The sequence below is a fragment of the Mytilus californianus genome, unplaced genomic scaffold, assembly GCF_021869535.1.
Source record: "Mytilus californianus isolate M0D057914Y unplaced genomic scaffold, xbMytCali1.0.p SCAF_13, whole genome shotgun sequence".
NCBI classification, from domain to species: domain Eukaryota; kingdom Metazoa; phylum Mollusca; class Bivalvia; order Mytilida; family Mytilidae; genus Mytilus; species Mytilus californianus.
Genome location: NW_026262615.1, coordinates 45,388,515 through 45,406,154, shown reverse-complemented (window position 1 = coordinate 45,406,154; position 17,640 = coordinate 45,388,515). Strand labels below are relative to the sequence as shown.

The 17,640-nt window shown below is 32.3% G+C and overlaps 1 protein-coding gene across 5 annotated transcripts in view; it reads right to left on the bottom strand.

Annotated features, from left to right (window-relative positions):
* LOC127723751 (uncharacterized) overlaps positions 1 to 17,248 on the bottom strand; it is a 99,538-nt gene extending 82,290 nt beyond the window's left edge. For 4 of the 5 annotated variants that reach the window (XM_052230500.1, XM_052230499.1, XM_052230503.1 and 1 more), the window contains exons 1-3: positions 16,455 to 16,498; positions 11,720 to 11,762; positions 6,707 to 6,797 (exon numbers count right to left, since the gene is read on the bottom strand). The gene's annotated coding sequence lies outside the window, so the exon portion shown is untranslated. Of the gene's footprint in view, positions 1 to 6,706; positions 6,798 to 11,719; positions 11,763 to 16,454; positions 16,499 to 17,113 lie in introns of those variants that run through there. The other variant, XM_052230502.1, reaches the window with a different exon arrangement.
* Between the last annotated feature and the right edge of the window lie 392 nt (positions 17,249 to 17,640).

The following is a 17,640-nucleotide window of genomic DNA, read 5'->3' as shown; positions in this document are numbered from 1 at the left end:
AAAAATTTTCACGAAAATTACCATTTTGGTCAAGTTGACTTATTTGTAGATCTTACTTTGCTGAACAGTATTGTTGTTTACAGTATATCTCTATCTATAATAATATTCAAGATAATAACCAATAAAATGCTCCGCTGGGGCGCAGCTTGATACGACCGCAGAGGTCAAACCCTGAACAGTTGGGGCAAGTATGGACACAACATTCAAGCTTGATACAGCTTTGCATTTGGATTGTGATTAAATATTTGACACAGCATAGGTTTCTGACACAGAATGAATGTGGTCTAATAACTTAAAAATTTTAAATTGGACATTAATCTATTATGGTCCAATATCCAAAATCTAAATACATGGTTAGATTCAGCATATCAAAGAACCCCAAGAATTCAATTTTTGATGAAATCAAACAAAGTTTAATTTTGGACCCTTTTGACCTCAATGTGGACAAAGTTAATAACGGGGCCCAAAAATCAAAATACATGGTTAGATTCAGCATATCAAAGAACCCCATATATTCAATTTTTGTTGAAATCAAACAAAGTTCAATTTTGGACCCCGATTTGGACCAACTTGAAAACTGGCCCATAATCAAAAATCTAAATACATGTTTAGATTCAGCATATCTAAGAACCCTAAGAATTCAATTTTTGTTAAAATCAAACTAAGTTTAATTTTGGACCCTTTGGACCTTAATGTAGACCAATTTAAAAACGGGGCCCGAAATCCAAAAACTAAATACACGGTTAGATTCAGCATATTAAAGAACCCCAAGAATTCAAGAATAAAACCCAATTGAAATTGATCAAGCAATTTATACGAAGTATCTTCTTTAGCACAATACTGTGCAATTAAATATTTCTTGCTATTGGGCAATACTGTACAATTGACAATTTCTTGCTATTGCGCAATATTGTGCTAATGGGTATTTCTTGCTATTGCGCAATACTGTGCAATTAAAGATTTCTTGCTATTGGGCAATACTGTGCAATTGAAGATTTCTTGCTATTGCGCAATACTGTGCAATTGAAGATTTCTTGCTATTGTGCAATACTGTGCAATTGAAAATTTCTTGCTATTGCACAATACTTATTATATAATAATTTACACATCCTGTTTGGTGTGTATCTCCTACCATATCATTATTATTTGCTTTTAAATATAAATCAGAAATAACCAACTTAAAATGGAAAATTTTAAAAGAAAAAAAAAAAGGAAAAAAAAAAATCCCCCCCCCAAAATTTTTTTAAACCCCCTTATGATTCATCACCCCCAAACTCAATCCCAGCCTTCCCTTTGTGGTATGGTACCTTGCAGTACAATTTCAGAGAGATCCATACACTTGAACACAAGTTATTGTCTGGAAACTAGAAAAATGTGTTTTTTGGTCCCTTTTTGGCCCCAAATTCCTAAACGTTTAGGGCAATTACCCCCAAACTCAAACCCAGCTTTCCCTTTGTGATATGGAACCTTGTAGTACAATTTCAGAAAGATCCATACACTTACACACAAGTTATTGTCCTGAAACTAAAAAAATGCTTGTTTTTTGCCCCTTGTTGGCCCCTAATTCCTAAAATATTGAGGCAATTACCCCCATCATCAATCCAAGCCTTCCCTTTGTGGTATGGTACCTTGCAGTACAATTTCAGAGAGATCCATACACTTGAACACAAGTTATTGTCTGGAAACTAGAAAAATGCTTATTTTTGGCCCCTTTTTGGCCCCCAATTCCTAAACGTTTCCGTAATTACCCCCCAAACTCAATTCCAGCTTTCCCTTTGTGATATGGAACCTTGTAGTACAATTTCAGAAAGATCCATACACTAACACACAAGTTATTGTCATGAAACTAGAAAAATGCTTGTTTTTTGCCCCATTTTTGGCCCCTAATTCCTAAAATTTTGAGGCAATTACCCCCAAAATTAATCCCAGCATTCCTTTTGTGATATGGAACCTTGTGGTACAATGTCAGACAGATCCATACACTAACACACAAGTTATGTCTGGAAGTTACAAAAATGCTTATTTTAGGCCCCTTTTTGGCCCCTAATTCCTTTACTGTTGGTACCATAACCCCAAAAATCAATCCCAACCTTCCTTTTGTGGTATTGAACCTTGTGGTAAAATTTCATAGAGATCCATTCACTTAAACTAAAGTTAGAGTGCGAAAACCAATGTGTCTTCGGACGACGCCTAACGACGCCAGACGAAGACGACGACGACGCCAACGTCATACCAATATACGACCACAAAAATTTTTTTGCGGTCGTATAAAAAATGAAGCATATGTTTTTTATAACAAAATGGATAGTTTTCATTATTAAACTTATGTACATATACTTTTTTCTGAAGAAAATTCTTTAATTTGTTCACATTCAGAAGAAGTTTACTTTTTTTTAATTGCTTGCTTCCAGGAAGCAATTGGCCGGACATATTTTCCGTATGCAAAGTGACCCTCCTAGTAAAATTCTGGTGATCGCAATACGCATGGATCTGTCACCAGGGGTTAAGAAATTTTGTTACAGCTCACTAGCCCAGGGCTAATTGGTAGCAGGATTTTACTAGCCCTGTTGGAAGAACTGCTAGCCCATCAAAACTGACCTGCAAGCCCGAGTATGCTTTACAAATTCAGAGTTTGCTGCATAATAAAATGAATTCTATAAGCTTAACAATTTTTATCCCTTGTACAGTAGATTTCGGCAAATCGGATACCCAAAACTTATGTCAGCAAAAAAATATCCCATTAGCCGATATATTCAATTAGTCGATAATTGTATATTCATTGAAAATGTTGAATATTCTGCAATAATGAGTTGACCAAATCCGGAGATGGTGCAAGTCTTGATCACTGCTATACATGTATATATAAAAGTATTGGAGTGATTTTTATCAGATACATCATCACATTTGTGTAAAAAAAAATATCAGCTGGTTATATGTAATGCTCATATTTGTTTTCAGTTTTTAAATCCTATATTTATTAAAATAAATCAAATGACCTCAAATATTTATGTGAATAAATATCAACCATCCACTGTTTGTGTCTTTTATATTTGTTTTATAAACGAGGTAATATCCATAATTACATCTTTCACAGGTAGGCTAATAGATTACAAACTGAGTACAGTCTCTAAACTGAAATTGTATTTGTTATATATTTTATTTCTTAAAAAATCAAATTTATTTGAATATCAATGAAGATTATCATGATTGATGAAATATTATTGCATCAAGTTTAAGTTTACTGAAGACTGTTTATGTTTAGGTCATGGTTCTGGAGGCTTCTTCACAGTATGTAAACAAAACAAAAAGGCGTCCATAACATGTGGTCAAATTTATATCTGACAAAAGTCAGGTTTCTCCTGTCAAAAGGGATTCACATTTATATTGCAATAAATTATTCAGAAGGAGGTACAATCAGTTTGCATTATATTTCTCTGATTGCATAAGCAATGTACAATACCCTCTGTACTGAGAAATCGATATTAAATTCAACAGAAAGTACGGGATCCACCTCGAGTTCTTTGTTCTATTTTTACATTAAAACATGTACAAAATCAGTTCAAATTCAGGGAATCCCAGATGACCTAGTTGAATCTGATTGGCTAAGATAGAAAATCTATTTTGGAAACGCCATGAATTTTTTGTTACTAGTGACCTAGTCTGTCAGGCATATTGGGTTACAAGTTTTGATTGCCCTAGGCCTAAATGCTGTAGTCCCAGGCGTCGGGCTAGTGGATTTTTTAACCCCTGGTAATAGCTTATTTCAGTGAATCACTGCAATAAGCTATTATCTGATTGTACATGTTAAACATGTGCTCAATATTCATGCTTGTTTGTTGATTGTTGACAAACGGGTGAGAATCGTTAAACTTCGGCTTCAAAACACGAACTTTAATTACCTGCCATATGTTCACAATAACACTGACCTATTGAAAAAAAATTTGACGATTATACGAAATTTATGCGAAAAAAATAATAAAATCGTGCACAGAAGACTAGGTTTATGATGTATGTATGCATTGGTTCAAGAATTGGAATAACATTATTTTTCACCTATCACTCGTTTCATATGACTTTAAAGTGTACTATCTGAATTTTGTCCGAAATTGCAAATCCTAGCTTTTTTGACCTAGATTAATTTAATTCTTTAATTGACAGCAATACACATAACTACACAATGACTTGTGATTCAGTAAGATCAATGTATTACCAAGGTAGCTGTATAGTTTGATGAAAATCCTAGTTGATTTGAAAAAGTTATACAAAGAATTAAAGTGTACTATCTGAATATAGTCTGAACTGCAAATTCTAGCTTTTTTTACCAAGATTAGTTTAACCCTTAAATTTGACAGCAATACACCAAACTACATAAAGACCTGTGATTCAGTAAGATCAATATATTACCAAGGTAGCTGTATACTTTGATGAAAATCCAAGTTGATTTGAAAAAGTTAAAAAAAATATTTAAAGTGTACTATCTGAATTTTGTCCGAAATTGCAAATCCTAGCTTTTTTGACCTAGATTAATTTAATTCTTTAATTGAAAACAATACACATAACTACACAATGACCTGTGATTCAGTAAGATCAATATATTACCAAGGTAGCTGTATAGTTTGATGAAAATCCTAGTTGATTTGAAAAAGTTATAAAAAAAATTAAAGTGTACTATCTGAATTTTGTTCGAAATTTCAAATTCTAGCTTTTTTTTTACCTAGATGAGTTTAACCCTTAAATTTGACAGCAATACACCAAACTACATAAAGACCTGTGATTCAGTAAGATCAATATATTACCAAGGTAGCTGTATAGTTTAATGAAAATCCTAGTTGATTTGAAAAAGTTATAAAAAAAATTAAAGTGTACTATCTGAATTTTGATCGAAATTGCAAATTCTAGCTTTTTTTTACCTAGATTAGTTTTAACCCTTAAATTTGACAGCAATACACCAAACTACATAAAGACCTGTGATTCAGTAGGATCAATATATTACCAAGGTAGCTGTATAGTTTGATGAAAATCCTAGTTGATTTGAAAAAGTTATAAAAAAAATTCTTAAAGTGTACTATCTGAATTTTGTTCGAAATTGCAAATTCTAGCTTATTTGACCTAGATTAATTTAATTCTTAAATTTGACAGCAATACACAAAACTACATAACAACCTGGGATTCAGTAAGATCAATATATTACTAAGATAGCATCATAGTTTGATGAAAATCCAAGTTGATTTGAAAAAGTTATATAAAGAATTAAAGTGTACTATCTGAATATAGTCCGAACTGCAAATTCTAGATTTTTTTTTACCTAGAGTAGTTTAACCCTTAAATTTGACAGCAATACACCAAACTACATAAAGACCTGTGATTCAGTAAGATCAATATATTACCAAGGTAGCTGTATAGTTTGATGAAAATCCAAGTTGATTTGAAAAAGTTAAAAAAAAATTAAAGTGTACTATCTGAATTTTGTCCGAAATTGCAAATCCTAGCTTTTTTGATCTAGATTAATTTAATTCTTTAATTGACAGCAATACACATAACTACACAATGACCTGTGATTCAGTTAGATCAATATATTATAAAGGTAGCTGTATAGTTTGATGAAAATCCTAGTTGATTTGAAAAAGTTATACAAAGAATTAAAGTGTACTATCTTAATATAGTTTGAACTGCAAATTCTAGCTTTTTTTACCCAGATTAGTTTAACCCTTAAATTTGACAGTAATACACCAAACTACATAAAGACCTGTGATTCAGTAAGATCAATATATTACCAAGGTAGCTGTATAGTTTGATGAAAATCCAAGTTGATTTGAAAAAGTTAAAAAAAATATTTAAAGTGTACTATCTGAATTTTGTCCGAAATTGCAAATCCTAGCTTTTTTGACCTAGATTAATTTAATACTTAAATTGCCAGCAATACACCAAACTACATAATGACTTGGGATTCAGTAAGATCAATATATTTCCTAAGATAGCTGCATAGTTTGATGAAAATCCAAGTTGATTTGAAAAAGTTATAAAAAAATTTAAAGTGTACTATCTGAATTTTGTCCGAAATTGCCAAACCTAGCTTTTCTGACCTAGATTAATTTAATTCTTTAATTGACAGCAATACACCAAACTAGATAATGACCTGGGATTCAGTAAAATCAATATGTTACTTTGATAGCTGCATAGTTGGATGAAAAAAGCTGATTTGAAAAAGTAATAAAAAAAATTAAAGATGCCTATCTGAATTTAATCATTTTTTTTCTTACCTATTAATTAAATTTTTTAATTTCACAGCAATGAACCAAACTACCAAATTAACTGGAATTTTGTAAGATCTATATTAAAATTAGTTAGATGGGCTGATTTACACCAGTCAAGACTAAATTGGAAGGTCCAGACTAGTTGAGACAGGTCGAGATTGGTTGAGACTTTGTTGCGACAGGTCGAGACTAGTCGAGGGAGGTCAAGACTGGTCGAGCCTTGGTGGAGACCATATCAGACTACACAAAGATCAACAAGTATTGAAACAGACTAATTAAGTAAAGTCGAGAACTAGTCAAGTACAGTTAAGTACAGTTAAGTACTGTCCAGACAATGTCTAGACTAGATGAGTAAAATGTGTGCTCGACTTTACTGGTCGAGCATAAAATCTGGTCTTTTCAGACTCTGAGCAGTTTGTAGTGTATAGACTAACATTACTGACAAAACTCACCTATCTCTGGAGTAATTTCTTTAACAGCAAAGCCCTCCTTGTCTTCACGCTTTCTTATATAGAACTCTGCATCTATCACTGGATTAAACTCCTAATGAAACAAGAATTTAATCTTATTAATGTTCAATTTATTAAATGCACTCCCATATTTCAACTGAAATCACACATATATCACAGTTTAGCTACTGACAAAATATGAATTCATTCTGTTCAGAGGTACTGAAGAAATGTGTGACAAATTTCTTATACATTCATTCAAAAAGAAAAGAGTTGTAAAATTGACAGCAAAACCATTTTTCTTTAATTCTAAGACAATTGGAAGTAATTTTTGTTGAATTTAAGAGGAAAGCTAGTACAAATGAATCTGCATCCAGATGTATTCTATTAAATAAAATCATCATAGATACCAGGATTGAGATTTGGTATTTGCGCCAGGTGGGTGTTTCGTCTTCAAAAGACTCATCAGTGATGCTCGAATCAAAAATAGTTAAAAAAAAAGGCCAAATAAAGTACGAAGTTGAAGAGCATTGAGCACCAAAAATTCCAAAAAGTTTTGCCAAATACAGCTAAGGTAATCTATTCATGAGGTAGAAAAGCCTTAGTATTTCAAAAATTCAAAGTTTCGTTAACAGTTAATTTATAATTATGACCATATCAATGATAATTCATGTCAACACAGAAGTGCTGAATACTGGGCTGGTGATACCCTTGGGGAGTAAAACTCCACCAGCAGTGGCATCGACACAGTGGTTGTAAATAAACTCATCATAGATACCAGGATTGAAATTTTGTACTTGAGCCAGATGCACGATTCGTCTACATAAGACTTATTAGTGATGCTCAAATCAAAAAAGTTAAATGGCCTCAGTCATGGTCTATTGACTTTGAAATATATTGGCGAGTTTTGGATGTGTCAATGGGCCACTCGATATCTCTCGGCTGGAAGTCAGAATAAAATTCCGGAATGTCTCGAAAGTTTTCGATCATTTATACCCTTTGTTATCTACGTCTTTGATACGGTCCCTCAATTGCTAGGCTACAACGTGACATTGTATCAATCAAAGTAAATTGGAAAGTAAAACAATAAGACTAAGTTGCAGCCAATAATTAAAATCGTTTAAATATAAGAACCAATTTGCCTTTTCACAAAACATATGTGTTTTTAGTAATGTGAATGTTTATAAGCGCTTTGATTTCTAAACAAGAATAATGACAATGCAATTATATTTGTTATAAAATGACCACTATACACTGTGTGCATCTAGGTCAATTATAACGTGGTATTGTCCATTGTCTGATAACATGTAAACTAATTATGTTTGAAGATTTTAACCATATTGATATTGTGTATTTTCATCATAGACTTACGGGAGAGAACATTCTGGTTAATATATTTCTATTAGATCGGAAAACAGAAAGATAATATTATTATCAAAAGTATTTAATTTAATTATTTAATCGAAATCAAAGAAATATATACAAAATATATACTGCATTTATGTTTCTGAAGAAACTAACAATAATTAATATTTTCAAAGTTGCAATTTAGAAATAAATATTTTATGACAGGATACTCTGCTTTGGTATTTTTAAATATTCATTTGTAAAGGAAACATAATAATTAAATCTGAATAAATCCTTGCATCCTACAACAAAAAGATGTTGATAAACAATAATCATTATATTTCTACGTTAATAATTTCATACCATTTTAGTAAGGTTTTATAAGTAATTGTTATTTGTATTGAAATATATCCATAAAACGGAAAGTAAGATAAATTAATTAAATATTTAAATTTTAAACGGTCAAGAATAAAAAATAATTGTGTGTTTTCAATTCACAAAGCATGATTTTAAATCCTTGCAGCTCACAAAAACCCATAATAATAATTTACAATAATCATAACAAAATTTAATAACTACCGTAATGTTAATTATTTTATACTGTTTTAGTATGGATTTATAAGTCTTTGCTTATATCTTGTATAGTAATATATTTTTATAGTGGAATGTTAGAATTTAAAAATAGATTCATTCGATAAATAAAATGTCCATCCGTAAATACTTGACGTTTGTGTTTATTGATATTATGTATACATATATTCAAAATTTTTTGAAAAAAATTACTATCAGGAACGTATGTTTATTATAAAATTTCAATTCTATTTTTCTTTGTTTGTTTTAATAGTTTAACCTTATTATATAGCATCTACATATTTGTACCGTATGGTACAATTTTGAAAATTGTATTCAATGTGTTTATCAACTATCCTTCACGTCTTGATTCATTCACATTTAGATTACATTTCAAACGCACACTATCGGTTTGCGTTCTAAAAAATGCCGGATAAATGTCAATGAATCCGGAGTCAAAACATTTGATGTAGGTAGTTTGACATTCAAATTCAACTATTAGGTAAATATATGTGATGACGCAAATGTGTATTCTTTTCCTGAGTATCAGTGCGTATGCTTTCTATTTCCTATTTCGTGCACTAAAATACTGCTTGCATGCAATAATATTAATTTCATTCGTGAAAGGGCATTTTCGTTTTTCTTATCTAAATTCAGGACACGGCAGAAAGAGCTTGACATGTGACTTTCAAGCACGGTCATCATTACTAACGGTATTCTGACCTCTAGCTGCTTCTCTTTTGTTTCTTTTTTGAGTCACTGTCCTATAAACTTTGACCTTTTCGAAAAGCTAAGGATTGTCTATCCAAGGAATAGATTCCTTAACTTTGTAATTTATTTGGCCTTTTAACTTTTTTTTTATCGAGCGTCACTGATGCTTTTTTTGTAGACTTAACTCGCGTCTGGCGTACATCATTTTAATTCTGGTATCTTTTTATATTTATATTAGTGTTGGATAATCCGTTGAAATAACCAACCAATTATCTATTACTATCAGTTGACAGCAACCAACCGACTATCAGTTATAATCACATCATTATACCTTGCACTTTTTTAAATGAAATCATGCATTTAGTCACGTTGTACATGTCTAATGTGTACATTCCATATCATTGCAGAGTTCTATATGTTCATATTTGATCTTTTGTTTCCTTTTCATATTTTTTTAAGCAATTAAAACAGTGAATTAATTAGAATCCAGATTCAGAATGAACACATTTTGTCTTATAATTACAACATTTTTACCAACAGTGACACTATAATTTCTAAATTTCAATGGTGTAACTCACATTATAATTTCAATAACATAGCTGTATAAACATTTGAATGCTTCTCATTAAAAAAAGATATATAAAGTATTTAACTTTAAGCAATTTAAAATTAATAAAAAAAAAAATAAAACAATGCATTTGCATTGAATTATATATACAGTAAACTAAGAGGATCCAACAAATGTCTGTTAATTCATGTAGAATGTTTTTTTTCACTTTTGTGATCATTATTCTTCTGTCAATTGTGTCATTTGTGCGTCTGTACTTATAATTGCAAGAATGCGGAATTATTACATAGTTGATCGGTATCCGATCCGTGATTCATATATATTTCAATGACGGACAACCCGGAAAATTTACAAAAATAAACGATGTTTGAAAAGCAATTTGGAAAGGAATATGATGTTTTTGACGCAACAAATGGATAAAACATTAATAAAAGGCAATTTGCAACACGTTCTATGTAGCAAAGAAATTATTTTGTCTAAAATCAGAATGATTTCATGTATGCTCTCAAGTAACAAGTACCGGAATTGAAAGAAAGTATTTCATACAAAGTTATTTATTTTAAATAACATTCGATCAATCTGTATATATAGTCAATACTTTTACCACGTTTATAAAGATAGAAATTGGTTATGTCTTTAATTATAGGATGTTTGACATTGTTATTGTCATCGACTGATATTGTTCGTTACAATTTGTTTGACTGCGCATATAAATTTCAAACTGGAAATGGACCGGAAGTTGATACACTAAAAGTCCGGAAACTATAACGACAATCGATTGAACAAAATCCCAATCGATTATCGATTATCGACATCGCCAAGCCTAACCAACTGATTTCCAACTTATTCCATTCATCAGAACAACACTAATTTATATACCTTTTTATATAAATTGGTTATTTTGAAAGTGTGTACAGGTATTCATAAAACTTCTGAATTAAGATATTCTTCGGAAAAAAACCAAGTTTCCCTGTAGAGTGTTTGAATTGATTTGATTAGGTAAAATCAGGAAATCCTTAAAATTTGAGATGTTTTATGAAACCAAAATCAGTCTCTTTATAAGAGGTCCCAATCAATTGCATGCTACAGGTTTCACCGCACATGGAAATTGGACTTTAAATTTATCTATACAACATCTACCATGAGTAGAGACAGCTTCAATAACCAGTTGAGAATAAAAAGGCATCCATGCAGGAAACAAAATATAAAGATATGATAGATAAAATAAATGCATCAAGAATTCCAGATTATAAAGCAAACTGAGTGCATTAATTTATATTGCAATTGGTTTGTGCAATTTGCATAAGTCATCCAGTTTGTAGAAATTGGGATTTTCAAAAGGGCTATAATCGGAAAAATTATGTACATTCCCAAGTTATAAATAAAATAGTCCAGCTTTAAAATGTACATTCAAATAGTAGCTGTAAATATACACTTTCAACTGGCTTCTTCTATTCACAGTCAATTATTTCAATTCAAAAGCAAATACAAATTCAGCAACAATCTTTTGGTGACCCAGCAGTCAGCGGTCTTAGGTTCACGTATTGCTTTTCTTTTTTTAAAGAAAGCAACTTGTTTCATAGTATTCATGTAGTAGTTTGTGATTGGGTCAGTTTATGGGGAACCTATAGTGGTAAGTTAATGATAATTGGTATGCAGTTGCATAAGCATTGGCATATCTCATTTCCATAAAGATTATTTGGCCCCGCCCCCTCAGTCATGGTCTATTGACTTTGATACTTTTGCTTAGTTTTCATGTATTAGTTTGTGATTTAAATTTTAATGAAAACGAAACATCATAATCAATAAAAAGTACTTACATTTTCCTGGCCTTGCTTTGTGATTCTTTCACTTTTCCTAGTCCTGTTTATATAAAAAAAAACCTAATAGTACTACCGGTATATTGAAATTTGAATAGCTATAGTGTTACTCCTGCTTTATGTAAAAATAAAAAGATGTGGCGTGCTTGCAAATGTGAAAACTCTTCATCAGCATGATCAGAGAACAAATGAAATAGAAGTTACCACCTATACTTATTCTACATCCATTAAGATTAATACAAGAACATACTGGAGTTCCAATTTCCCCGAAATAAACCATATTTCATCTATCTAAGGAAGAAGGGCAATAATTAAAAAAAAACACTTCTATTTTCTGTTCTTTAAAACTTTTTATTAATTATCATGGAGAAATAAAAGCTTCAGAGCAAATATTATGTTATTTCCATTATAATTAATTTTCCAAGCTGTATTAAAACTCGTTGATAATATTTGATCAGCACTTGTTTTCAAAAGTGTCAAAGACATTGCTGATGTAAAGTTAAACCTAGATTCTTGTTCATCTATTTAAGAAATACCGTCCGAAGTTAAATAGATGAACGAGAATCTAGAAGGCATTTCTTTTTAATTATGTACTTTCACTTTCGTTTTATATAGTACCTACGTTGTGCTATATTATGACGTTCAGGACTAAATAATAATGTCACTAATAGACGTTACCCCTGACGACGTTGCCAGCAACCATATCCTTGAAGATCTGTTAAACAGTGAAACCCGTAGGATACTATGGAGGATAATATGGAGAACATTATGAACATTTTGATATAGTAATAGACAAAATGTAAATATTCATATTGAATATAAATATTTGGTGCATTTTCAGCCTTATTTTTTTTTTTCCTATTTTGTGCACAGCGTGGACAAAATTTAAAAACTCTTCAATATATATATATATATATATATATATATACTTTGTATGCAGGTGCTGAAAATTCAAAAAAAAAAACGGACCATTCAGCTAAAATTCAGTAAATATAAAAATAAGATGTGATATGAATGTCAAGGAGATGTGATAGGATTGCTTTCTTTATAGTAAATGTGGTAGATGCTTAAGAAATAATTCATGGCAGCCGTAGATTTGTTTTCATTTAACCATGGGTTGGGCATTTATATTCGATTATTTTACCCTGACCGTTAGCGAGGGGTAAAATACGAATATAAATGCCCAACCCATGGTTAAATGAAAACAAATCTATGGCTGCCATGAATTATTGTGATTCTAATAGGACAAATTAGGTAATTTTGTTAATCGTGAAAGCCCTATACATACGATACTGTTTTGGCTGTTCCGTTTTACCAAATTTTTGATAATATTAGTAATATAAAATAATTCAATGATTACTTTTTTTTATTCGCATTTTTTACTTAAATATTTTTTTCCAGTGTAATTTAAACCGTTCTGAGGCGTACAAGAAGCTTTAAAACGCCCGGTATTTACATTTGATTTTTTGTTTACGGAAACATACTTGTGACGTCACCTTGTTTCGTTGCCATGCCAATACAATAACATCATTTGCGGAATTTTCGTTTTTTTTAAATTTTACCATAAAAAATTTAATTGAAATGGACTGATTTGTTTATTTTGCTGTAGAATAGAGAAAAAAATATTGTATCTGAATCTTGGCCTACGTAAACAGGGGGTTTTGATGTCAAAAATTGAAAATATCTGGCTGTATAAATAAGTTGGTCGTAACGCGGAACAGCAGTTTTTGTGTATTACTGCGTTTGCGCTAAAGGTAGATATATTGTGATTATACTGGTTGACGTCACGATAATAGGTCATTGTAGGTCGTCATATTAGAATTAGTCAGCCGTAAGCAGTTGAGCTAACAAAGTACTTCTTTAGCTCAGTCAGTTAACGTGCTGTCTTGTAAGGCAGCAACCATTTAATTTTCGGGGGGGGAGCTATGGATTTTTTTGGAAAAAAAAGTTTGTTTCCAGTTTTTGGAAGAAAAAAAATAATTTGTTTTTGACCCTGAGAAAAAAAAAAATTTTTTTCACCCTCAGCTGCCACTATATGTAATGCTAAAATTGAAAGAAAAAAAATTGTTTTCGACTTGTTGCCAAAAAAATAGATTGTGTTTCGCCAAAGGCGAAAAAAAAAGTTTGTCTGAAAAAAAAATCCATAGCCACCCCCCCCCCCCCAGAAAATCAAATGGTTGCTGCCTAACACAGAGGTTCTATTTGTTTTGACATCTTACAGTTACAGCAACGATGTAAGGTGTGAAAGCAAAAATTTATAATAGCCTTTCAAGACATCAAGTAGAATCGTGAATGCTTTCCGGTGACAGAGACATTTCCAGTCTCTCCACCAGATAACCAAATGACATAGAAGTAAACAACCATAGGTCACCATACTGCCTTTGACAATAAGCAAAACCCATACCGTATAGTCTTACTGTAGTCAAACAGATCAAGGATTAATGTCTTACTCTAGATATCCTTGAATGGAGCTGTCAACATGTTGTCTGCTCTATGGTCGGGTTGTTGTCTCTTTGACACATTCCCCATTTCCATTCTCAATTTTATTAAAAACAATCAACCAACAAATTGGTCTTGTTTATCTCAAGGAGTAAGTTCGATAAGCCTAAGGGCCATATTTGGCCTCAATTATAAAGTTCAATGCTACAAGATAAAAAATGTTTTAAGTTGACTTGAAGACATGTGAGAAAGTTTTATAGAACAGTTTCTGTCACAGTTTTCTTCTACAGCGTTGATTTTTACATCCCAGTTAAGTCAAAATAAGGGATTTTGACAAAATTTGAAAAAATCGGCAGGATTTCAGCCAAATTTAACTTAAGAAACATAGAACGCAGCCGTCGACAACCTAAATATTCAAGTTAGACATGTAAAATGTCATTACAAACATTATTATGGAAGATCTTTTTTGTCGACGTATGCGCTCTATGTTTCCTGTCCAAATATTCAATGGAAATTTACCCATTTTCATTGTTTTTTTCGTGGAAAATCAAAATGAGTACTATTTGTGACGTCACGAATAAAAGGCAGGAACGTAAATCTGCAACAAAAAGACTTATTTCCTATCTAGTCACTGTATTAGCTATTTATCATTGTGATATTGGTCAATAAATCCCAATTTGAAATTTAGGCTAAAAAAGGGGGCCATTTTAGGGCCTTAAGCCCATATCGAACCTACAGGGTATGTTTTTCAATGTTTTGTGGTTAGAACAGGGTATGATTTGGCAAGTGCTGTCGGCACAGTTATACCCGACATGTATTTGCTGCAAAATAATAGAACACATAGTCACCAGTAACATCATGAAACATGCAGAGGTAAATAACATACTATACCCATTACAACACGGCTTCAGAAGTAAAAGATCATGCGAAACACAACTCCTTGAATGTATCGATGACATCACAAAAAACCTGGAAAACGGAAAACAATCAGATCTGCTAATACTTGACTTTTCAAAAGCTTTTGATAAGGTGTCCCACAGCTTACTCCTCCATAAATTACACCATTATGGCATCCGAAGTAAAACAAACAAATGGATAAAGGAATTTCTCACCAATAGAACCCAGGTAGTAGTTGTTGAAGGCGAAACATCTGACAAAGTAAAAGTAGAATCCGGAGTACCGCAAGGATCAGTATTAGGACCCAGTCTTTTTCTGTTCTACATCAACGACCTACCAGAAGGCTTACACTCCACAGTGAGACTGTTTGCGGACGATACTGTGGTCTATTTGACAATTTCATCAGACAGCGACTGCCATAAACTCCAAGAAGACCTGGACAAACTGGCAAAATGGGAAGAACTCTGGAAAATGGAGTTCCATCCTGAAAAATGTAGTGTCCTCACTGTTACAAAAAAGAAAAAGCCAACCAAGTGGGACTATAAACTCCACGGCCATACTCTGGTGCATGAAACATCAACTAAATACCTAGGCTGCACCATCGCAAATGATCTAGATTGGGGAGAACATATAAACAACATCACAGGAAAAGCCAGCCGAAGCCTTGGTTTCCTACATCGAAACCTCCACATTAGCTCAAAATCCATCAAAGAGCATGCCTATAAAATATTAGTAAGACCGCAAATGGAATACGCCACGACAGTATGGGACCCGTACCAGCAAAACCACATAGATAAAATTGAAAAGGTACAAAGAAGAGCTGCACGATATGTAACCAGCAGACATAGAAATAGATCAAGTGTCAGCAACATGATAAATGAATTAGGATGGAAAAGCTTACAAACAAGACGAAAAGAAGCACGACTCATCATGTGTTACAAAATAACAAAGGACCTTGTAGCCATAGACAAGAATAAATATCTACAAAAACCAACAAGAAGCTCAAACCGGACAGGACAACATACTTACCTATTACAGCCAGCCACCAAAGACTGTAGGAAATGGTCCTTCTTCATAAACACCGTCAAGGATTGGAACAAACTGCCACCAGATACCGCCACAGCAAAGTCTCTTGAGATATTCAAGTCTCAAGTCACCAAAACCACAAACTAAATCAACAGAACAATTTGTTTTTATCCTGTTTTTAACCTGTTTTTAATCATGCGCAACTTGCCAGAATATTCAGCATGTTGAATGTGGGCAGTATATGGAAGAAGAAGAAGAAGAAGAAGAACCCGAATTGACTAAAGTAACCCATATTCCTTAATTTGTTTTATACTTTTGGAGCAAAAAAAAATTAGGGATACACACATTTCAGTTTCATTCTACATCATCCTACCTTTAAAAGGGTTCAAACTTTATAAAGTGCGTCTGACGAACTTGAAGGAAGTGCATTTATGACATAAAAGGAAGCCGTTCCCGGGTCAGAATGGAATCGATCCGTAGGGCCTATCCTGACCCGGGCCATTTGTGTTTCAATCCCTATTCACACTCCGCGTCATCAATGAAACTGTAACCCAACGACATCTCATGATCTTATATTATAGGACTAATACAAAGCCGAGAAGTCAAATCAGAAATTTTCTTACCCATGACTGCTTTGAACAGTAAATTTGGGACATTACTCGGGACATTATATTATCAAGGATTTGTATACTATACAAATCCTTGATATTATCTATTGTTAAAAAGGGGGTTCAAACCCAGGATAAAAGGGGGTTTAAACCCAGGAAAAAAGGGGACCCAACGATAGGTTTTAATTCAAACGCATTGGTCGTCATAAAAAAAGAGGTTCCAACCCCAGGACCCCTCCCCCTTTTTTTTTAGTGGACCCGACCAATGACACTGCATGGAACTTGCTGAACATATAATCAAATGTTGAAAGCCAATGACATGGTTATTGAAAACTGGTGCCATCAAGGATTTGTAAATACTTGGTGACATGTTTAGTTGTTTTTTCACAAGTTTATATAATTAAAAAAAAAATTAAATACTTACATTATAATTATAATGAATAGGGTATATATAGTATCCAAATTAATAAGTTTACACTAAATTGTAATTGAGGAATACAATACAATAAAAGTATAAATGTTTTGTTGAATATCTCTGTTTAACACTCAAAAAAGTGTGTCACAATGATTCTGGAAAAACCCACAAAAACATATGTGTGTGAAGCTGCTAATATACTACAATCTGATATGTTCAGTTGACAGATCGGAAAATTAAACTATTTAATAAATAAACATGCCGCCGATATTATCTATTCATTCTGTTCATAACGACACTTGCTAATTATTACCGATAGGGAAAGGGTGTCTTTACTGTGTTCTCTATAAACCTATGAGCATATTTTAGTAATGAAAAATCCTCCATGAATTTTTTTGTGTGACTTTTCAGAAATGCCTTTTGAATGATAAACCTTTTCTAAAATTTAATCGTTCTTCCTCTTGCATGTAAGGGACAACATCAAAAGTTCAATGTAGGATAACAAATTTAATTCGCATAGTTGTTTCACTGACCAC